This window comes from Tursiops truncatus, chromosome 14 (assembly GCF_011762595.2).
Source record: "Tursiops truncatus isolate mTurTru1 chromosome 14, mTurTru1.mat.Y, whole genome shotgun sequence".
NCBI lineage: Eukaryota > Metazoa > Chordata > Mammalia > Artiodactyla > Delphinidae > Tursiops > Tursiops truncatus.
Window position 1 is genome coordinate 59,816,366 of NC_047047.1, and position 24,214 is coordinate 59,840,579.

At 40.9% G+C, this 24,214-nt stretch overlaps 1 protein-coding gene across 6 annotated transcripts in view; it reads right to left on the reverse strand.

Annotated features, from left to right (window-relative positions):
- The window catches only part of VIT (vitrin), a 125,835-nt gene extending 116,919 nt beyond the window's left edge, over nucleotides 1–8,916 (reverse strand). For all 6 annotated transcript variants that reach the window (XM_073791672.1, XM_073791671.1, XM_019942995.3 and 3 more), the window contains exon 1: nucleotides 8,661–8,916. The gene's annotated coding sequence lies outside the window, so the exon portion shown is untranslated. The remainder of the gene's footprint in view (nucleotides 1–8,660) is intronic.
- Between the last annotated feature and the right edge of the window lie 15,298 nt (nucleotides 8,917–24,214).

The window sequence follows — 24,214 nt, forward strand, 5'->3', positions numbered from 1 at the left end:
ATTTGGGCCTGAACTCACACACGGCTTTCTCTCTCTCACAAATGTTATTTAGGGTAAAGTGATGCACCAGCCATATTTTTAAGTTTAACCAGACATAACACACCCATCTAAGTAAACATTTGAGAGTCTTGTAATTGGCTTTGTAACGGGATGTTAAAATGGGATGATCCTTTGTCTTAGTTTCAGCTGAGACTAAGAGCTAACTATTTCCGTGTTCTGAAGTGGTCTCCTTGAGGCTCCTCTCACCGTTGCTTGAAGTGGGTGGGAGTGGGGAGACCACTGGCTCCCCTTCTGCATCTGGGGAGGGAGAGAAAGACGGAAAACGCCAACAACTTTTCCTAAAGGAACTCTGCCTTCTGATCTCCAGCTGCCCTCTCGGCTTGTACCACCACTTATGTTGCCTGGAGGAATGCAGATGGCTGGGGATCCTGGTTCTTGGTTACTTCCTTTGGAAGTCCAACTTGGATGCCTGGTGACCCCAGTTGAAAAGACTGAGTAGTTGCATCCCTTGGGCTTGAGGGCATTGTGCACTGGTGTCTGACTCCTGATTAGGACAGGAGAGGGAATAGCTCGTGACAAACAAGACTAGCTGTGTGAGAGGCAGCCTGAGGTTGCATTAGGTCCTGCCCAAGCCGGGTGCAAGGAGAGCTCAGGAGATGGCAGCAGAAAGCCACTGGAGGTCGATTGCCAGCTGCTCGGGGGCTGAGGATGGAACCGTAAACCCCCAGCCAGAGCAGAGTCATATGTATTGACATCTGGGACCTGCAGTTGAGGGGTCCCCAGCAAAGTCGGGGGCATCTCTGAAGAACCCATGGAAGTGCTTTCATGGGGACAAGAAACAGCTGTACATGCCTGCCAAGCCCAGGGAACCTGGATGCCAGCTCAGAACAGTACCAACCAGTAAGGACCTCTGTCACCTTTGTCTCTCCTCTCTGCACACTCTTCAACTCTGGACATGAAGAAACTACCATTAGCAGCCAAGGGGAAGGGTGATAAAGGTGCAGAAGCAGAGAAAGAGAATGAAGTCATGCCCCTTCCACTGCAGAAAGCAAGCCTGGGGGTGGGGGATGAAACTGTGAACGCCATTTTCAAGTTTTTAAGTATTACCTAAGTATTACCTCCACATTAATGACTGAACTGAGATTGTTTGGGGCTGTAATGTGAGCACGCTCTTTTAAAAAACTCCGAGCGTGATCTGCAGTATTAAGGGACCTACTCAGGTTTCATCCAGGGCAGAAGCAGGAGCTCCCCACAGGTAGTGTGTGAGTGGGCACTGGGGGCATCTGGGGAAGATCCGGGAGCGTTAGGATGGTGCCCTCTGTGTCTGCTTTCCAAAGGACACCCTGGATCTCACCTCCTGTCTTCCTCACTCAGCCTGCTCCCAAGCATGGTCCAACCTCAGGGCCTTTGCATTTGCTTTTCCCGTATTATCCACATAGGTTGCTCCCTGGCTTCCTTCATCTTTCTCTCGGTTTAAATGTCCCTTTATCAGACATTTCTCTAACCACACAATGCAAATCATCACCCCTCTGTCCAGCCCCCTCATCCTACTTTCTTAAGTTTTTCATAGCCCATATCACCACCAGATCTAGACCTCTTATATGTATTTGTTTATTGTGTGGTCCCAGATTGGCAGCTCTAGGAGAATGGAGACTATGTTGTTCACTGTTTTTCCGAAGCACATGGAATTGTGGATGGCACATGGCGGTGGTCCAATGGGTATTTGTTTTGCTGTCATTGAATATCTCTGCCTCACCAGACCCCTTTTACTGTTCAGAGTACAGATCTACTCACTATGTTATAAAAGTGAATCCAGTCCGGGCAAGTTGACGTGTACCTTTATATCAAAAGCATGTTTTCTCTGTCTGGGATCCAAGGGAGCCCAGAGGAGGGAATTCACTTCTCATTGAGATGTCAGTGACCTGATCTCTTGGAAACTATACATTGGGTTCCCCCAAAGGAATAGATTTTCTTTTTCTTTTTGTTTCTGAGAAGAAAAAAGGCAGACATAATTCCTTCTCACTAGAGCCCGAAGGGTGATTTTTATGAATCTTTACCACATGTCCACACAAACTTTAGCTTTTCTCTCACTGAGGGAAAGAATTCGAGCAATTTTTACTAGAGTCTTGTCAATGCAGAGGGCTTTATCAGGGAAAGTGATTTTCTGAAGTAGTTTGAGTCATAAGGAAGTACAATTCTTTCTGTGACTTGTTGCCAGTTTAACCCTAGAATGAAGATAAAGGATACCTTTTGGGGACTGGCTACTCAGAGAACTTGACAATGAGGTCTGCTCCTTGGCCTTCCCCCTGAGAGTCAGGTCTTCCCAACACATCTGCAAAGTGATTCTGAAGTCAGGAAGTTATTCAAGAATGACAGAAATAAAAACCCTCGCTTCCTAACAGCCTTCTGTGACTTTCATGCCTCCACGCGCTTCCATCAGTATTCCCGGGGAGTCTATACTTACAATGAGGAATGAATTTCTTAGAAATTTGACTTGGCTTGAAAACAGTATTTTTAGGGATGGTAAAGATTCATTTGATGCAGTGATAGAAAAACCAGGACCATGTGTAATTGTTGCCTGGCAGGTTAAGAATATGAGCTCTGAAGCTAGACTGCTTGGGTTTGAAGTTGAGCTCCATCACTTACTGGCTGTGTGACCCTGGACAATTTACTTCTCAGTGTCTCAGTTTTCTCATCTGTATAATGGGAATCACCAATAACCACCCATCTCCTATGGTAGCTGTTAGAATTAAATGAGTTAATATGTGAAAAAGAGCTTAGAATAGTGCCTAGCACATAAGACTAACTCTGTAAGTGTTGGCAGTATTTATTATTGTTGTTTTTGGGGTGGTGGTTAATCATGATTACTATCATCATCATCGTTCTCATAACCATCCTCTTGCAAAACATGGCCTATTTAGACTTTAGGACTTGCAGAGGTAAAGCCACCAGTTGAATCTCTTTCAGTAAGATTCTGCCAGGATTAGCCATGGCTTCATTTTAGGATTCTTGGTGAAGGAACCGCATGGCTTTATGACCATCACTGGGCTAAATTCTCCTAGGGCCCCAGAAAGGACGCAATTCTGTAGTTTTCTTCTTGCCTTCTCTGCTCAGAGATTTTTAGGGATCTTTGGCCCATTCTCATGGAAATCTTCTAGATGATTTTGGGACACTTGACTCAATCGGATGGCTAAGGAATGATGTCTAGCATTCTTAAAAAGAATGGAAAAAAGCATCTTGCAAAGTGATAAGGAAGCAGAAATGGGCCTAAAGATTTGTTTTTAATTATAAGACCAGAATCAAACACAAACGACAAAATATTCTCTAAGCTGAATCTAAACCAAATGAATTTTTGTTTTGTTTTGTTTCAAGACCCTGGCCTGTGAATTTGACTCAGGAAGGATTCTGGCATCTGTCGTCTTAGTTCACCTTTCTCCCTCAGGATACAAGCACTAGAGGAATGCGGCAGTGGATTCCAGTCACAGCTGCCGTGTGAGAGATTTGCCTTTTGCAGGTTGCCACACGATGTGCAGACTTTATGGGTCTCAACTCAGAGCGTCGGCTGGTGCCTGCTCCCTGCACTTCCCAGGCAGCCCCGAGCATTTCCAATAGGCGGTCTCTCAGGATTTCTTTAAGGTTTGCAGTCTGTTGGAGTGGAAAAGTTTGCTAGTTGGTTAAAAACAAACTCTGAATCCAGTATCCACAACTGTTTGTTTCGTGGTAACCATAGGAAAATGCAATCAACAAAACTGAAATAGTCTTTGCTCTATTGTGAATGCAATTTTGGCCCTTCACCTCCTGGCCTGTAAACAGGAATTCACCTAGATGATCTCAGACTGACTTAAGTTTGTTTGTGTGGGCTTCCCTGGTGGCCCAGTGGTTAAGAATCCGCCTGCCAATGCAGGGGACACGGGTTTGAGCCCTACTCCGGGAAGATCCCACATGCCGCAGAGCAACTAAGCCCATGCACCACAACTACTGAGCCTGTGCTCTAGAGCCCGCGACCCACAACTACTGAGCCCGCGTGCTACAACTACTGAAGCCTGGGCGCGTAGAGCCCGTGCTCCTCAACAAAGACAAGCCACTGCAATGAGAAGCCTGCTCACTGCAGCAAAGAGTAGCCCCTGCTCGCTGCAACTAGAGAAAGCCTGCGCACAGCAGTGAAGACCCAACACAGCCAAAAATAAATAAACAAATACATAAATTTATTTTAAAAAACTGTGTGTGTATATTTTTATTTAAAATTTCCATTTGGTTCTTTTTTTAAAAAAACTACCCTATGACCACATTTTAAAATTTTTTATTTATTTTATTTATTTATTCTGGCTATGTTGGGTCTTCATCGCTGCACGTGGGCTTTCTCTAGTTGCGGCAAGCGGGGGCTACTCTTCATTGCAGTGTGCGGGCTTCTCATTGCAGTGGCTTCTCTTGCTGCAGAGCACGGGCTCTAGGCGCATGGGCTTCAGTAGTTGCAGCATGTGGGCTTAGTAGTTGTGGCTCACGGGCTCTAGAGCACAGGCTCAGTAGTTGTGGCACACGGGCTTGGTTGCTCCGCGGCATGTGGGATCTTCCCGGACCAGGGATCGAACCCATGTTCCCTGCACAGACAGGCGGATTCTCAATCACTGCGCCACCAGGGAAGCCCTCCATTTGGTTCCTTATTAATGTTTTCTATCTCTTTGTTGAACTTCTCCTTTTGTTTTCCTGATTTGGTTAAATTGTTTATCTGTATTTTCTTATGGCTCTCTGAGCGTCTTTAGAATTATTTTGAATTCTTTGTCAGGCAGTTCATGTATCTGCATTTCTTTGGGGTCAGTTACTGGAGGTTTACTGTGTTTCTTTGGTGGCAGCGTGTTTCTCTGATTCTTCATGATGCCCGTAGCCTTGTGTGGATGTCAGTGCATTTGAAGGAGCAGTCACCTCTTTCAGACTTCATGGACTGACTTCCATAAGGAGAGGCCTTTGCCTGTGGGAGGGGGCACACTGCAGCGTACTGTGGCCCGGGTCGAGTGGGCCAGGGCCCCACGTATGGGGCTTGTATTGCCTCCAGGTCCAAGGGGATGTGATAGCTTGGGGGATCCATAGTGGCTGCAAGGGCTGTTGGGGTCCTCAGTGGCGCCTCCAGTGGCTAGGGACCAGGGCAGGCAGCACTGGTGGCCGGAGCTGGGGGTGTGCATGCACTGGGCTGCGGGACCAACTGCAGGTGCGTATCCAGTGGCAGGGCCAGTTGCAGACACACATGTAGGGGCGAGGGCCAGGGTCAGCAGCAAGGGCTGGGGCCACCTTAGGGCACATTAGCAGCTGTGGGGCCCCTGGCTGTCAGCAGGCACGCCTGTCACTGCAGGGTCTCATCTTGGGCTGTGCACAGCAGTGGAGTCTGGCGAGGGGAGTTGGGGTGCAGGTGTGCAGCTGGAGAGGCTAGTTGCAGGGGAGCCCAGTGGTGCAGGCCAGTGTAGGAGTCAGGCCCTGGCTGTCTGTGTGCACTCCTGGGCCTTAATGAAAATTTAAGAACCAGCACTATCAGAAAGCCATTTCTGTTACAGCCTAGATTGGCCCTGTGGTCTGTCGCTTCTTTCTCGCCCCGTTCTCTGCACTAGCAGAAGCTGCTCACTGCTGCTTGCGCAGGGAACTTTCATGTCTGTGAAAACTAGCAAACTCCCTTTGCACTTCTGTCTCTCACTGTATGTGTGTTCAGGGTGCAAGGAATTTCACCACCTTCTGCAAACCACAGGGAGACGCATGTTCAGGCAGCCAGAGGGGAACCTTTAGGGTTTCTCAAAATACAGACATCACAGAAGATGCCTCTCTTGCTTTAATATTTGCTGAAATATTGATTAGTTCAGATCCTCTGGATGAAGAGATGGCAACAAATTTCTAATAATTATATTAATATCACACAGTTCCACATATCTATTTGTTTACTACATCCAAAGAGTTAATGTTTAAAAGTTTGAAGAAGATTGCAAATGATTTGTTTCACAGCTGATCTGAGTTCTTCATTCCAATCCCATACGTTAAAAAATTACTTGCTAACATTTGGGTACTGACAGTTGTACCAGGTACAAGTTGAAGCTTTTTGCCACAACTCTATAAGGTAACCACTAATAATAGACCCTTTTTACAGATGAGAAAACTGAGGCCCAGAGGGTTTACAAAATTTGCCAAAGTTAACACATCTAAGAAGTGACAGAGCCTCCTGCCTGACAAGCCCCCGTAGGATCCATAGCATAGGAGGGCCACTTGACCTTGCCTTAAATTTAGATATTTGACATGAGGTTATACTGTCATGGAAATATACCAGAGAGCTAAAAGAAGTCTGTCATACAACTTGAACCAAACTGTCCTCAGTACATTATGGGTAGATATATGTAAATGTACATGCACACATATATATGTATACACACATAATTATATTTCATTCACATAACATTATGTTACTTTTCATTTTAGTGTATGTTAAAGTCTTTAGTTAGGTAAACATAAACATTTTAAATATACCATAGGTTCCATAGCCCTGTTTTGATTTTGTAGTATATGGAGAGTCTCAATAGTGAAATTGGCCTGGCCGTGTCTTAACACTGAAGATGTTCCAGTGCATAGAACCATAGGATTAGGAGGGAAACTTAGAGACTATTTTGTCCAACTTCTTCATTTCACTTGTGAGGAAATGGAGACACAGAGAATATTGAGTAACCTCCCCAAGGTCACACAGCTAGAAAGCCCTCCCAGTGACAGAGCAGTGTTCTCTGCACCCACTGCTTTTGATACCTGGCTCATGCCTCCAAACTAGCAAGGAGAGGACAAGTCGCACACGTGGGCATATGTCATGGGAACATCCTGGAGGCCACGAAACATTTATTTAACAACCAATGATTCCTTCCCATGCGGTCTTTTTTTTTTGAATATGTGGGAAAAATGATTCAATTTTTTTAGAACTTTTCACATTTCAAAACCCTTTTAAAACTGAGAATCGATATTGTACCTCATGACCGTCCTGGGAGGGGGTGTATGCAGGCATTGCTATTTCTGTTTTTCAGATGGGAAACAAAAGTCAAAAACTGGTACACAACTTTTCCAAGGTAACACAACTAGGTAGTGGCAGAGCTGTGACTGAAATTTAGGGTTCCTGGCTTGGGACATAGCACTGAACTGCGCTGCTTTCCTGTCTACAGTATGTCTTACAGGAATTACAGATGGGAGCAGCACAAGCATTTTTGTTCTCCTGATGCTATTCATAAACCATTCTCAAACCCAGTGCATTTTCTCTGAAAGAAACTATTCTTCATGTGATCAGCAACTTGGCAAAAAAGATAATTAGATCTTCTGAACGCTATTCATAAAGTAAATGCTATGTCAGAATAGATACTAAGCATTTCCAAAGTTCCTAACGTATTTCCTTTCAGTGGTGAGGTGTAAGATATATTTAAATGAAGCTTAGTCTGGGAAACCAGCATATTGCAATTAAAAATGCAGCCCTTGTAGTCTTGCAATTCTTTGTCTAAAGCCTTTTACAAAAGAGGGTATTTTAATTCAATAAATAAAAGACAGGAAAAAGAAAAAAAGAGAGAGGCACTTCCAACTCTCCTATGGGCGGCATAGCTTGCAGTTCACACACACAGCAGAGAAAATACACAAACAAATAGTATTTGATCTTGCCTTGCTGCAGGCTATTTTCATCTTTGAAGAGACCAAAGGAAAAAACAACCTCAGAACTTACCACGAAAACTTCCAAATTTATTGCAACACAACGTAATGGCAAAATGCTATTTTCTTAGTGCTCACATTTTTGAATAACCACCATGGCCAAGAATGCCTGGTTTTATATTTACAATAAACCCAAAGAAAATCTTGAATTCCCCTCTCCATTTGGGGATGGCAAAGATGCGGTAGGTTGTTCAGAGCAAACCATCAAGTCTAATTATTCAATCTTATCCTCTCTGTTTAACCTGAGCTTGAGGCATTTATTTCATGTTTATACTGGTTTAACACAAATCATTCTTAAAAGAGATTTCGTATCCTGTTTCCCTGTGCAAAGTTGGGCTACAGTAGTGACTTAACAATGCCAGCCCTTTCTTGGGCTTATCAGTTTAAGAAGCATTCAACCTAAGAAAACACTTCCAGTGTAAACAAGATACAGAATTGCACATCTAGCCACATTCCTCCGAGATCTGTCTGAATAGAGAGAAGTATAGATCTACATTAAATAATTTCTCTTTTAATTTAGCATTAACATGCCCATATCCTTTCCTCATACATTGTTATAAGTAATTCATTCTGTTGCTACTGTATTCCACGTAGGAAGTAAAGTATAAAAAAGGGCAAGACTTAAACGTCCTTTAAATTAAACTCTGCACAAGCATTATACTTTTCAACTTATTTTAACCATAATTAAGTTGGTTTAAAAGATACAGTGAAAGTCTTATTCTAATCTTATCTCAGCACAATTTATTTATAGTTGATATATGTATATTAGTTGTTTTCAAGGATGTCAACTACCACCCACTCCCATCTCACTTCTCCTGAAACTGAAATTTGTACAGACTGATTACTTGGTCAAGGGATGTATTCTAGTTTCTTAATGGTAAATAACCTTTTCATGTTTTCATAACAAGGAATGGAAATCAAACTATCTACATAGCTTAGCAATTCATCAGACATACCTTGTTTGAAGAAACGAATTTTTTTTTCAAAATTTTTCCACCACAGAGAATGGATATCCTTTTTTCTTTAAGCTTTTCTGCATCACAGATCCCATCCAAATTATTCTAAAGAAGAAATAAGAAGAGGTCCAAGCACCTTTTCTCTTCTGAGAGGAGCTAATCAAACATTCCCATCAACCTCTCAGCACTTTGAAAAGCACATTTTATACCACACACACACATGCACACACACACACACTCATATACACACACACACTGCTTCTCACACTGGTTTTAGTGCTGAATTAGGCGGTACTCTTTCAAATTTCCACGCCCACTTTTTTTTTTTTTGGTGGGGGGCGGCAGTTAAGGATTTCTAAATATTCTTTTCTATCCCAAAACACACCTTTTCAGCAAGCAAATTCTACAATTAGAAATTCTAAAAAGTAGCAGAGAAGCACCTAGATGAAACGGAAAATTTTAAGTATACTTTAAAATTGACTTAAGCAGGGCAATTAAATTTTCTCTTTCCTTTTCAAATGTTAGCAAACAGCTGGATTAAACTGCATAAAGAAAGAAAACTGTGCAAACATTACTGAGCTGATTCTACTGGACTCTCATTTTTGGAGTAAAAATAATTTTCCTACATGTTAAAGCTATTTTTTGGTTTAATTTGCTTCGGTCCTTTCTACATTTTGGCAAGTTTAATGAAATGACTGTAGTCTATGCTGCCGGGAAGAGGACACAAGATAATGACAGTGGGAAGTAAAAACAGACTCATGTTTCAAAACAACAAATGATGGATAGCTCACATAATAAGTGAAACCTACCGGATTTTATTTACTTACATATTAGTGTCATCAATTAAATTGAAGGGATTCAGACCCAAAACATACATTAGCATATCACAGCATCTTAAAAACAGACCATAAAAAAGTACATCTGGCACTCCTTGAGATTCAAATGTTTATCAGTATGACAGCTCCTTCTCTTCAGCAGGGTGGGAGGGACCACGGAGTCCATCCACTGCCTGCTGGGGACTGTGCACTCACACAGCCCAGTCTGAAGAGGAAAATCTTCCTTACTAGCATAGCAGTCTGGGGATTGCTCCTTATTTAAGATTATGGTTTGAAGCTTTTTCCCTCCACTTGGTTCTGCATTTAAATAATTTCTCAATCCTGTTTCTTCCTCCACAAAATCCTGAGCCTAGGTCCACTGATGGTAAGGATGATAGTGCCACATGGAGGATGGCCTGTCCCACCCTTTGAGTCTGGGAAGGTTTGGATGAAATGGCAGCCCAAACATAATTAATAATATTACTCTTAATGTTAATAATAATGCTAATTGCCATTTATGAAATACTTATGCTGGGAATGGTGATAAGCCTTCTACATATATCAACTCATTTAATACTTAGAAAAACCTAGAGGGGTCAGTACTATTACTTCCGTACTACAGATAAGAGAACTGAGGCTCACAGAGATTAAATGACTTTCCCAGGGTCAGCCAGCTGGAAAGGCAAGAACTGGTGTTCAAATTCAAGGCTGTCTGACTCTGAGGCAATGTGCTATGTTAAGGTTTAGAGCTTCTTTTCTTGCGTTAGTTTAATTTGTTTTCTTATGGTGAATAAGGCAGAATCAAATATAAATGTACTGAAAGCATATGAAGAGATGCTCAAAGCGAAATGCAAATCGAAAAGCAATAATGTTTGCGGTGATGAAAAGTTTTTGAAATACGTAATTATGGTTGCACACCACTATGGATGTAATTAATGCTAATGAATTAATCAACTGAAAAATGGTTAAAATGGCAAAATTTTTGTCATACATATTTACCACAATAAAAAATAATATTGAGAGAGAGAGAGAGAGAGAGACAGAGAAATTCTCCTTTAAAATAAGCAATGAAGGGCTTCCCTGGTGGTGCAGTGGTTGAGAGTCCGCCTGCCAATGCTAGGGGACATGGGTTTGTGCCCCGGTCTGGGAGGATCCCACATGCTGCGGAGCGGCTAGGCCCGTGAGCCATGGCCGCTGAGCCTGTGCGTCTGGAGCCTGTGCTCTGCAACAGGAGAGGCCACAACAGTGAGAGGCCTGTGTACAGCAAAAAAAAAAAGCAATGAAATATCACTTTTTTACATTGATTAAATAATTTTAATTAATTAATTTAAAAATATCTCTAAGAGCTCAGGAAATTCTTTTAATTTCCTTGAAATTCAGTTCTCTTGCTTTTTTTAATTTCAATTTTTAATTATTTATATTTAAAAAATAATTTTTATTGGAGTATAGTTGATTTACAATGTGTTTCAGATGTACAGCAAAGTGAATCAGTTATATATATACATATATCCACTCTTTCTTAGATTCTTTTCCCATATAGGCCATTATAGAGTAGTGAGTAGAGTTCCCTGTGCTATACAGTAGGTCCTTATTAGTTATCTGTACATAGTAGTGTGTATATGTCAATCCCAATCTCCCAATTTATCCCTCCCCTCCCTTTCCCCTCTGGTGACCATAAGTTTGTTTTTTACATCTATGACTCTATTTCTGTTTTGTGAATAAGTTCATCTGTACCATTTTTTAATTTAAAAAATTTTATTATTATTATTTTATTTATTTATTTATTTTTTTGCGGTACGCGGGTCTCTCACTGTTGTGGCTCCTCCCGTTGCGGAGCAACAGGCTCCGGATGCCCAGGCTCAGTGTCCATGGCTCATGGGCCTAGCCGCTCCGTGGCATGTGGGATCTTCCCGGACCGGGGCACGAACCTGTATCCCCTACATCGGCAGGCGGACTCTCAACCAGTGCGCCACCAGGGAAGCCCTTATTTTTTTAAAAATATTTATTTATTTACTTGGTTGTGCCGGGTCTTAATTGCTGCGTGTGTGTTCCTTAGTTGTGGCATGCGAACTCTTAGTTGCATTATGCATATGGGATCTAGTTCCCTGGCCAGGGATCGAACCCGGGCCCCCTGCATTGGGAGCATGGAGTCCTAGCCACTGCATCACCAGGGAAGTCCCTGTACCATTTTCTTAGTTTCCATATATAAGTGATATCATATAATATTTGTCTTTCTCTGTCTGACTTACCTTCACTCAGTATGACAATCTCTAGGTCCATCCATGTTGCTGCAAATGGCATTATTTCATTCTTTTTTATGGCTGAGTAATATTCCACAGTATATATCTACCACATCTTCTTTATCCATTCCTCTGTCAATGGACATTTAGGTTGCTTCCATGTCTTGGCTATTGTAAATAGTGCTGCAATGAACATTGGGGTGCATGTATCTTTTCAAATTATGGTTTTCTTTGGATATATGCCCAGGAGTGGGATTGTTGGATTATGTGGTATTTCTAGTTCTAGTTTTTTAAGGAATCTCCATACTCTTCTCTATAGTGGCTGTACCAATTTACATTTCCAGCAACAGTGTAGGAGGGTTCCCTTTTCTCTATGCACTCTCCAGCATTTATTGTTTGTAGATATTTTGATGATGGCCATTATGACCGGTGTGAGGTGATACCTCATTGTAGTTTTGATTTGCATTTCTCTGATAATTAGTGATGTTGAGCATCTCTTCATGTGCTTTTTGGCCATCTGTATGTTTTCTTTGGAGAAATGTCTATTTAGATCTTCCACCCATTTGAAATATCACTTTTCATCAGATTGGCTGGAATTGCAAAGCTGGAAAATGCCCATGGCAGACATATGGCGGCCCTGATGGGCTGCTGGTGGTGTGGACAAATGGGTTATTCTAGAGAACCATGCAGAAGTACTTAGTCACATTACATGTGTACCCTAGGACCTATGAAACTCCTTGTGGGATTTTCTTTGGTGAGCTTCTTGTGCAGGGCCATGAGAAATCCATCCCTAGAAAATTAAGAGTTAAGTGTGGGAGATGCACAGTATGAAATATTATGCAGCAGCTAGAAGCAAAGAACCAGATGCGGGGTTTGAACAATGATCCCACACCAGATCACCTAGGTTTGACTGTTGGTTTTGCAACTGCCATTTGGCAAGTAACCTAACTTCTCTGTTTCTTAGTTTCTTCTTCTGTAAAATGGGAAAAAATAATAAAACCAGTATCTCTGAGTTATGACAATTAAAGGAATTAATACTTGTAAAGTTCTTGGAATCTTGCCTCATGTGAAGCAAAAAACACTACTGCATGTGTTTTTTAAATAAATAAAATGTACAGCAACACTACTGTATTCATTTTCTATTGCTGTGTAATAAATTACCACAAATTTAGTTTCTTAAAACAGCACCCATTTATTATCTTGTAGTTCTGTAGGTTAGAAATTCAGGCATTGTGTGACTGAGTTCTCTGCTCAGGGTCTCACAAGGCTGAAATCAAAGTGTCAGTGGGGGCTTCCCTGGTGGCGCAGTGGTTGAGAGTCCGCCTGCCGATGCAGGGGACACGGGTTTGTGCCCCGGTCCGGGAAGATCCCACATGCTGCAGAGCGGCTGGGCCCGTGAGCCATGGCCGCTGAGCCTGTGCTCCGCAACGGGAGAGGCCACAACAGTGAGAGGCCCGCGTACCGCAAAAAAAGAAAAAAAACAAAGTGGCAGTGGGACTGGGTTCTTATCTAGAAGCTCTGGGAGAGAATCCACCAAATCAGGTTGTTGGCAGAACTCAGTTTCTTGCAGTTGTAGGACTGAGGTTGCTGTTTTCTTGCTGGCTGTCAGCCAGGGGCTGCTCTTAACCCCTAGAGGTCACCCCACTCCTCATCACATGGCTGCTTTCATCCTTAAACCAGTCATGGTGCGTTGAATCGTTTTCATGCTTGGGTTTTCTCTGACTTCCTCTTTTGCAAGAAGCCGGAGACAGCTGCTTTTAAAGGGCTCACGTGATTAGGTTGGGCCTGCTGGGATCATCTTCTTATCTTAATGTCAACTGATTAGTAACTATAATTATATCCACAATATTGCTTTGCCATGTAACATAACGTCATCATGTACCAGGGGCAAAGATTGTGGGGGCCATCTTAGCATTCTGCCTACCACAACTATTGATCTTAAAAACGTTATTCTGAGTAAAAGTAAGAAACAGGATGAGAAAACCAATACAATACTGGGATGGTTAATTTTATGTGTCAGCTTGACTGGGTGCCCAGATATTAGGTTAAACATTATTTCTGGGTGTGTCTGTGAGGGTGCTTCTGGATGAGATTAGCATTTGAATCAGAAGACTGAGTACAGTGGAGTGCCCTCCCCAATGTGGGTGGGCCTCATTCAATTCATTGAAGGCCTGAATAGGACAGAAGGCTGAGTAAGAAAGAATTCTTTCTCTCAGCCTCTGTCTTTAAGTTGGGACATTGGTCTTCTCCTACCTTTGGACTTGGACTTGGACTGAACTATATCATCAGTTCTCCAGGGTCTTGAGTTTGCTGACTGTGGATCTTGGACCTCTCAGCCTTCAAAAATCACCTTAGCCAATCTCTTATAGTATATCTATATCTACGTCTATATCTAGATATCTATATGTATATCTTTATTTCTCTCTCTGTGTATACCTCCTATTGGTTCTGTTTCTCTGGAGAACCCAGACTATTACAAATGGAATTATGAAAATTAACATATATACACCTAAAACAATAATATACATTTTGCAAGAGCATGTGAGTATATATATATAAGTGAATATATACTCACCAGATCCTTGGTACTTCAGAGACTTGTATCGGCTGTTCCCAAGGGCTTCTCTTGCATATCTGCATGGCTTACATGCTCACCTTCTTCACATCTTTATTCAAATGTCACCTCCTGAGTAAGGCTTTGCTTGGCCAACCTGTTTAAAATAGCCCTACCTCCCAGCATTTCTACTTCCTCTTCTCTGTTTTATTTTCCCCATAGTATTTTTTATCCTTTAATAATATTTACTACTTAATTTTTCATTGTGCATCCCTCACTGGGAGGTAGGTTCCCAGAAGGCAGTAATTTTTTTTTTTTTTTTAATTCTGGTTTGGTCACTGATGGATTCCTGTCCCTTTGAACTGAGACATAATAGGCATACATACAATAAGTATTAACTAAATGAATGATTACAAATACATTAGAATGCTTGCCTGTGGGGAAAGGGAATGGGAGTGGAGAATTGGGATAAAATGGAGTAAAAAACATAAAAGCAAAAGTCCTGGAGCCTTGTGTGGACCAGTGATGATGATGCTGAGAACTGACTCAACACTCCACTCCCAAGCCCGGCAGCAAAACAATACTTACAAAATAGTCAAGTTGGTAGCTTCAGTGAAATCTTTGAGATTCTTTAACTAAAACAAGATCACAGCTTCCTGGTAAGTATCCTTGAGCTTGCTGCTTGGCATTAACTGAACTTCTAGATTATTTCCAGTTGAGAACAGAAATTGTGGTGTTCAGTTTTTCCTGCATTACTACTTGAGATCCTGTTTGCTTGTAAATCACCTATGATTGCTTGAAAGCATCAGTTCTTTCCTAAATGACTATTTGTCACTACATAAACTTAGTGTCTCAGTCTTGTACTGTATCCTGTATAAAAACTCAAATCTCTTTTAGAACATTCTCTATTGAAAGTTTTTATTATTGTCATAAACACTGAACTTGGTGACTCTTTAAAATACTGCCTTATTTTTTTTTCACTCCAGAGGTAAAACTCAGAGATATCCATGCATTCTTCATATCACAAATCCATTATTTTATGTGACTTTTAAAAATGCAGGATGGCAATTTAAGAGTCTAAGTAATGAGATAGCCTTTTCAGACACTTCTGATACTTTCACTGCATGCAGGTATAAAACACAAGAGTTACACTTTTCATAACACAAGCTCACTGAAATGTCTAAGGCTATATCATGTTTGATGCTACATCAATTTTTCATAGAAGTATGATTTGCCTTGAACTCCTTTACAGCAGTTTGGGGACTTTATCTCCCTGCACTTTGGTGGAAGCTTATTGCAACCAGATGTTATTTCAGTTTCCTGGACACCATTGAATATCACTGCTTAGTACACATGTTTTGCGTAGTGTCGGTGTGAATGGAAAATTTGCTAACATAATTAACTCTTGTTAAGTTTATGTTATCCCTATCTGCTAGAAGCAAAGAGGTTATTACAAGGAAAACATGTTTTTCAAAAAATTCAAGGAGCCAAACTGGGAGCATGAATAACCTACAAATGGTAGACTATAGGAAGTCAAAAGAGATTTTGCCAAAGAATGTAAAAGCCTCCAAAACTAGAAAGAAGGGTTCTTAAGAATAGATCAGAGGGAAAATTGATTAGAGATTAGATAGGGGTTATTGATTATGATTCAAAAGGTAAACTTAATGGTGCACAGGAGATAGTGGACCAATAGAATTCATATTCTTCCTCAGGCTATTTTAAAAAAACGATGTTAGGAAGATTACTACTCCCAAATGCCTCCCTGAAAGAAATGAGCTGGAACCACTGTATCAAATATTGGACAACACCCACAATATTCTAGGCCAAACTGACAAAAAATAAATGCAGATAAATCACTGTGATTGCAATAGCATAAAAGAGATTCAAAGACCTAAAGAATAGTATTGGGAACTGGAGGCTATAACGTAGATCCTAGCATTAAAAAATGCTGCTGGTCTGGCAGATTAGCAAAATACAAAAGTACCTTATTCAAAACAAGGGCTCAAAATGGTTGGCAAGAGATTATAGGCGTTATTTCTCCCTTTTATGCCAAGTAAGCAAATAGAATCTAAAATAAAGGATTGGTTCACTGAACACTTGTCAGCTGGGGCTCTGCTGATCTAAGCTGTGTTGTGCTGTGCTGTACAGATCTGCTTCTCATTATAGGTCTGTGTTTGGCTAGGGAACCTTTGTTCTATATGTATTTATTTGGGTGCCCATGCTGCAGGGCAACAGCTGTACAGGGGAAGAGCTTCTTCTCGTGGCAATGGCAAAGTCATAAGTGGGCAATAGAAAATATGTGAGGGCTCTTAATATTTAGTCTTAGAACTGGCACACTGTCATTTCTTTTTAGCCATTTCATTGGCCAAAACAATGACTAACCCCAAAGTCCAGGGGCAGGGAATGAGACTCTGACAATAGAAAGGCTATGGCAAGGGTGGATGAAGAGAGGTGTGAAGAGTTTTATAGTTAATACACTGGCATATTTTATCAGTGTCCATGTTTGCCATTGTGTCTTTCTTCCCATACCTTCTGCTGGATTCGGATTTCTTCTTGCTGATAAAAATGTTCAAGAAAATAAGAACTGATGGATACTTTAACATGACATATATACCTTAGTCCTAAAATCCATCATCTTACTTAAAGGGGAAATTCTAGAGGCATTACCACTAAGATCAGAAACTCAGCAAGGATACCTACTATCTCTACTACTATTCAGTATTGTACTAGAGATGTTAGCCAATGCGATTCAACAAGAGAAATCTATTAAAAGTAAAAGAATTAGTAAATAAAGAGTAACACTATCTCTATTTACCAACAAAGAAATTTATATAGGGGTGTGTGTGTGTGTGTGTGTGTCTTAGCTTTACTTGCTGAGAATGCCTAGAGGCAATGAAGCCCCATGACAAATGAGCGCATATAGAACAAAAGCTTTGTTTCTAAATATCATTCTTCAATAAACAAAATCAGATACACTCAGAAAACACCTGATTTTAGGGCTGGGGATGGGAAAATACAAGATGTACCTGGCCCATTTTGGAGCTAGTGAGAAAAACGATGGTAACATGTCAAAAGAATACAGGAGCCAACTTGAAGAAGCTCTCACTGGCCAAATCTGGGCAATTTGAACAACAAATCAAGTAATGATATTAATAAATTAAAACACATATAATAAAGGAATCATATTTGGGTTTGTACATAAATAAATAAATAGGGGAGAGGAACTGTTTTTCTTTCAAAAAGAATTCCAACTAATGAATGAAGAAAGAATGATGGAAATAGAAAATTACTATTCAGCAAATAAGTAGTGAGTGAAAAGAAGATGAGAAACAGAATACTTATGTAGTCTCAAAGTATCTCCCCAGAAGATATTTACTAATCAAATAGGGGAAATATCTTTACAGTGGAGAAACCTGGAAGATACCACTTAACCTTGTGATCACAGTTTACATTATCAGTAATTAGACTAATTGACATCTTGTGCCTCCTAATATGATGTACTGGGAAGAACACAACATCACTTCTGTGGCATTCTTTCCAAAAATGCATAGCTGACTTTAATTATGAGGACTCATCACACAAACCCCAATAGAGGAACAGTCTACAAATGAATTGGCTAGTGTTGGGTTGGCCAAAAGTTCGTTTGGTTTTTTCCTGTAAGATGGCTCTAGGAGCACTTAGTTGTCTTTAACTTCATTCGAAACAGTTTTGTTAGACTGTTATGTGACAGCTATCGTATCAGTGTACATTTAAAACAAGACTCATCAAAATTGGTGAATTTTTGTGTAGCCATTTTAATATTGAAGATGTAAGAAAAACAACATTTTCAGCATATTATGCTTTATTATTTCAAGAAAGGTAAAAATGCAACTGAAATACATAAAAAGATTTGTGCAGTGTATGGAGAAGGTGCTGTGAATGATCGAACGTGTCAAAAGTGGTTTGTGAGGTTTTGTGCTGGAGATTTTCCGCTAGATGATGCTCCACGGTCGAGTAGACCAGTTGAAGTTGATAGCGATCAAATCGAAACAATAATTGAGAACAATCAATGTTATACCATGTGGGAGATAGCCAACATACTCAAAATATCCACATCAAGCCATGCAAATCATTTGCACCAGCTTGGTTATGTGAATCACTTTGTGTTTGGGTTCTACATAAGTTAAATGAAAAAAAACTTCTTGACCATATTTCTGCACGCTATTCTCTACTGAAAAATGTAATGAAAACATTCCATTTTTAAAACAAATTGTGATGGGCGATGAAAAGTGGATACTGTACAACACTGTGGAAAGGAAGAGATCGTGGGGCAAGCAAAGTGAACCACCACCAACCACGCCAAAGGCTGGTCTTCATCCAAAGAAGGTGATGTTGTGTATATGGTGGGATTGGAAGGGAGTCTTCTATCATGAGTTCCTCTGGAAAACCAAGTGATTAATTCCAACAAGTACTGCTCCCAGCTAGACCAACTGAAAGCGGCACTTGACGGAAAGCATCCAGAATTAGTCAACAGAAAACACATAATCTTCCATCAGGATAACGCAAGACCACATGTTTCTTTGATGACCAGGCAAAAACTGTTACAGCTTGGAAGTTCTGATTCATCTGCCATATTCATTGCACCTTCGGATTTCCATTTATTTCGGTCTTTACAAAATTCTCTTAATGGAAAAAATGTCAATTCCCTGGAAGACTGTAAAAGGCACCTGGAACAATTCTTTGCTCAAAAAGATAAAAAGCTTTGGGAAGATGGAATTACGAAGTTGCCTGAAAAATGGCAGAAGGTAGTGGAACAAAACGGTGAATACGTTGTTCAATAAAGTTCTTGGGGGCTTCCCTGGTGGCACAGTGGTTGAGAGTCCGCCTGCCGATGCAGGGGACACGGGTTCGTGCCCCGGTCTGGGAGGATCCCACATGCCGCGGAGCGGCTAGGCCCGTGAGCCATGGCCGCTGAGCCTGTGCATCCGGAGCCTGTGCTCCGCGACGGGAGAGGCCACAACAGTGAGAGGCCTGCGTACCAAAAAAAAAAAAAAAAAAGAAAAGAAAAAGTTCTTGATGAAAATGAAAAATGTGTCTTTTATTTTTACTTAAAAACTGAAGGCACTTTTTGGCCCACCCCGTACTTTTCCCAAGTGCCAAGGTCATCAAAGACAAAGACTGAAGAACTGTTATTGATTAAAGAAGACTAAGGAGATACAACAATTGATGCAACATGAGATTTTAGATTTGCTCTTAGATCAGATATGTTAATGGGAAAATTGGTGAAATTTAAATGAAGTCTAAATATTAGATAATGATGTTGTATCAATGCTAATTTTCTGATTTTGATGATTGTATTTGTAGTTATGTGAAATGTAAGTATTTGGGGAAGCTGGCTGAAGAGTACTGTCATCCTTCTGTATCCATGGGGGATTGATTCTAGGAATCCCTGCAGATGCCCAAATCTGTGAATGCCCAAGTCCCTTATATACAATGGTGTAGTATTTGCATATAACATGTGCACATCCTCTGTATACTAAAGCATCTCTAGATTACTTTTAATACCTAATATGTAAATACTTGCTGGTGCTCAGCAATTACAAGTTTTGCTTTTTGGAACTTTCTGCGATTTTTTCCCCAAATATTTTCCATCTGCAGTTGGTTGAATCTGCGGATGCGGAACCCGTGGATAGAGAAGACTGACTGTATGCATAATTCATTGTACTATTTTTAAAACATTTTTGTAAATCTGAAATTATTTCATTTTAAAAAATAAATCTTTAAAAAGGAAAAAAGATGACATAACAAATGGAAAATTCATACCCAGAATATCTTTCATACTTTGAAAGAGGTAACAAGTTTTTGTAGAAATAACATCGGATTTGTATCAGGAAACCTTATTCACGTCTTTTGGCTCTTTAGCCTCAAACTAGGCACTTGAACATTCAGATTCTTTATTTGTAAAATGAGGAATATAATTTCCCTGACCATTTTGAGTATCAAATGAGGTAAAGTTGATTAAAAAAGAAAAAACTCTGTAATCTGAAAATTGCTATACAAATTGTTATTATTAATGCTAATTATCATATGGCTTGTTCTGGTTAAGATCAGAGGATTCAGGAATCAGATCCTTTTCTTAATATTTATAACTGCTGTGGAGAAGTACAGAATAGATTTTAGAGCTTTCCTATGGCATCCTACTGTGCTGGCTCCTAAATCCATATGAATGGAAGCAAATGGAAGCCAGGCCTTGATGGGGAGCAAGGCAAGGTGATGCACCTGGGGATAAACCAGATTCCTGCCACATGCATAAAAGAAGGGCTCAGAGTGCCATTTAAGAGATACAAACAAAGGGCCTGGGTCCCTTATGGAAGGGACACCAAGAATGCCTGCACAAACCCTGGTCACACAGACCAACATGCTTGTCATAATGTTTGGGTCTTAATGTGGAAAAAGATGGCAGATTACCATTTGGAAATGTGTGTTAGGTGACTCTCATCTGGATGGACAAATAATTAGCAAGATTTATGCTGCATCCCTGAGCTGGAGGGTAGCCAGCCAAAAGCCTGGCCCTCACGGGGTAGGCTTGCAGTTGGGGCCTTTCCAGCACTCTGATCCTGGAGGCCCCCTTGGTTCAGCATCACCCAGAGTCCTCTGGGGGTATTCACTAAGGTACTGTGTTATGCCCCAAAGCCCCAGTTGTTACTGGCCCAGTGGCCAAGGGAAAAGCATCTGAAATCCTGATAGGTAGGGACAGGAGTCCTGCTATGTGCTATTTGAATAGCTTTGTCTTTCTATGCCACTGGTCTCAGGAAACATTGATAAGAATGGTGACTACAATATTAATACAGCAGACTCTTGAACAACACAGGTGTGAATTGCGTGAGTCCACTTATATGCGGATTTTTTTCAATAAATATATAGAAAAACTTTTTGGGGATTTGTGGCAATTTGAAAAAACTTGCAGACGAACCTTATAGCCTAGAAATATCGAAAAACTAAGAAAAAGATATGTAATGAATGCATAAAATATATGTAGATATACATATACAAAATATGTGTTAATCGACTGTTTTGTGTTTTCACAAGGCTTCTGGTCAGCAAAAGACTATTAGCAGTTAAGAGTTTTTTGAAGTCAAAAGTTATTTGCAGATTTTTTTTTTTTTTTTTTTTTTGCGGTACGCAGGCCTCTCACTGTTGTGGCCTCTCCTGTTGCGGAGCACAGGCTCCGGACGCACAGGCTTAGCGGCCATGGCTCACGGACCCAGCCGCTCCACGGCATGTGGGGTCTTCCCAGACCGGGGCACGAACCCATGTCCCCTGCATTTGCAGACGGACTCTCAACCACTGCGCCACCAGGGAAGCCCATTTGCAGATTTTTAACTACAGGGGTGGGAGGGTAGTCATTGTCCCTAACCCATCCCCCTTCCCCACGTTGCTCAAATGTCAACGGTAATATTTATTGAGCATTTACTCTATACCAGGCACAGTTCTAAGCATTTTGCATATATGAATTCGTTTAATCTTCAAGCAACCCCAATGAGTAGCAATCATTTTAGAAATGAGAAAACAAGACAGAGAGTGACATGCCTAGGGCCACATAGCTAGGGAAACAGAATCAGAGTTTAAACACAAACAGCCTCTCTTCTGACCGTGCTGTCTCCACCCCAGGTTGCTGTGAGGATCAAAACAGAAAAAATACGTGAAAGAGATTGTATAAAATCATAAAGCAGGATTTACAGAAGTGAGGCCTGTTTATTGCTTGGAAGGTAATAATAAAGAACATAATCTGCAACACCTACCATGGCAGCATTTGCTCATAATTCCACATTTAAAATTCGAATAAAGAATAAAAATGAGTTTTGAAAAATCTCTATTTTTTTAAATCATAAGCTAGTTGAGAAGGGATGTCCTGCTAACTGAGAAAAATGGGACAAGGTATGGTTTGGTTGAGCTTGTTTTTCCAATTTTCTGAATGCAAAATTTGATGCAGACCAGAGCAGCTCTTCAGCAAATGGAGGTTTTCTGTGGTCCGATTTGTCTAGTTACATTTCCTTCCACTCTGCTTTTATTGTGAAGAAGCTTAATTTAATTTGCAAGTAAGAAGAGTGTTTTGCTTTTGCATGTTTTGTGATGTATTAATGTATAACAAGATTAATTAGCATGAAAGATTAATTACAAAGCACTTGAACTAAATGAGTGCTAATTATGATGAAAGCTGAACATAATCACTTCATTAGCAGAACAGGGAAAATGAAAACGGCATGTTCCCAGTTCTGCGACAGGTGAGCAAAGGCAGGTAGGCTAGGTTTCAGGACAGTGCCAAAGCCGGTGGTCGGTGTCCAGCTAGTGGGCTGAGTCACAGGGCAATGGCGGTCCTACAGATTCCACAATGGGCGCAGTTGACCACCAGATTCCCTGATTAAACAAAATCATGTTTGGAAATGCTCCCAGGTGTTTTGAAACACTGAGTTAGTGACATGACTGGGCTCAGCAGGTGTTAGGCTATTTATTTACCTCTTTGCACTCTGGTAGCTTCTTCTCACTCTCCTTTGAAAGCACCTCTTCTGTCCCTCAAACACAACATTACTTAGTGGTCTAGCCCTGGCCTCTTTTCACACCACGTGCCCTCCATAGACACTAGTACAAAGTATGTGCTGAATATTTCAAATCTTTCCGCCTGGACTCTTCTAAGTTCCCCTGGCCATTATTCGTTACCATCTTGACATTTCATAGGCATTACAAACCAAAATGTCCACAAAGGAGCTTGTCATCCTCTGAATTCCCTGTCCTGATTTGTGGTGGCCCTATCCACCCAGCTCAGCCAGTAAGAATCAGAGAATTGTCACTACTCTCATTCCCACTTCATTGTTTTTCTACAAAAAATATTTTTATTGAGATGTCATTCACATATCATAAAACTCACCCTTTTAAAGTGTATGATTTAGTGGCTTTTAGTATAGTCACAGAGTTGTGCATCTATGACCACAATCAATTCTAGAACATTTTCATCACCCCACAAAGAGTACCCCTTAACCATTCTCCCAGTCCCTCCTCCTCTTGGCCTTTGGCAACCATGAAGCTACTTTATATCTCTATAGTTTTGCCAATTCTGGATACTTCTTATGAATGGAATTATACAATATGTGGCCTTTTGTGATTGGCTCCTGTCACTTAGCATAGTGTTTTGAGGTTCATCCCTGTTGTAGCATGTACAGTACTTTAGTTCTTTTCAGTGGTTAAATAATATTACATCGTGCTCATCCTTTCTTGAATGGACAGTTGTATAAATTCCTAACTTGTTCCTGTGCTTCCAGTCTTATCCCCTCCAGTCCATTCTCTGTGCTGTTTCCAGAGGAATATGTAAGCACAAATCTGATTATGTCCTGCTTAACGTCTTTTGGTGGCTCCCCGCTCCTTGCAGGAGGAGGTCTAAACTCCCGAGCATGGTGTACCAGTTCTAGGGTGCTTCCACTGACTACCCAGCTTCTTTCCCAGCCCTCTCCTTCTGTACCGTGGGCACAGCCAGAGGAGACCACCTACTCTGTTTGTTCTGTGTGGAGTGACCCCTTCCTGTCTTTGCAGGTACAGCTTCTCTGCCAGGAATGTCCTTCCTTGTACACTCTGCCAAGCACACGCCTGCTCATCCTTCTCTATTTATATGTCATCTCCTCCTTGAGTTTCCATAGGACCTTGAAGGCAACTCTGTTAGGGTATGTATCACTTGCTATAATTATTTGTGAATATCTGTGAACTTAAATCCAGGAGCTAAGTTTTGCTTCCCACTCTATCCTCAGGGCCTGATACAGAGCCTGGAAGACAGGCAGAAATTGATGAATGTTTGTTAAATAAATAAATGCTTGGAGATAGAAAGAAGCATAATATTTTAAATATTCCTATTAGTAGCTTATAAACTCATAAACAATGTGGATATTTTTGTCTGAGCACATGGGTAATAACAGCGTT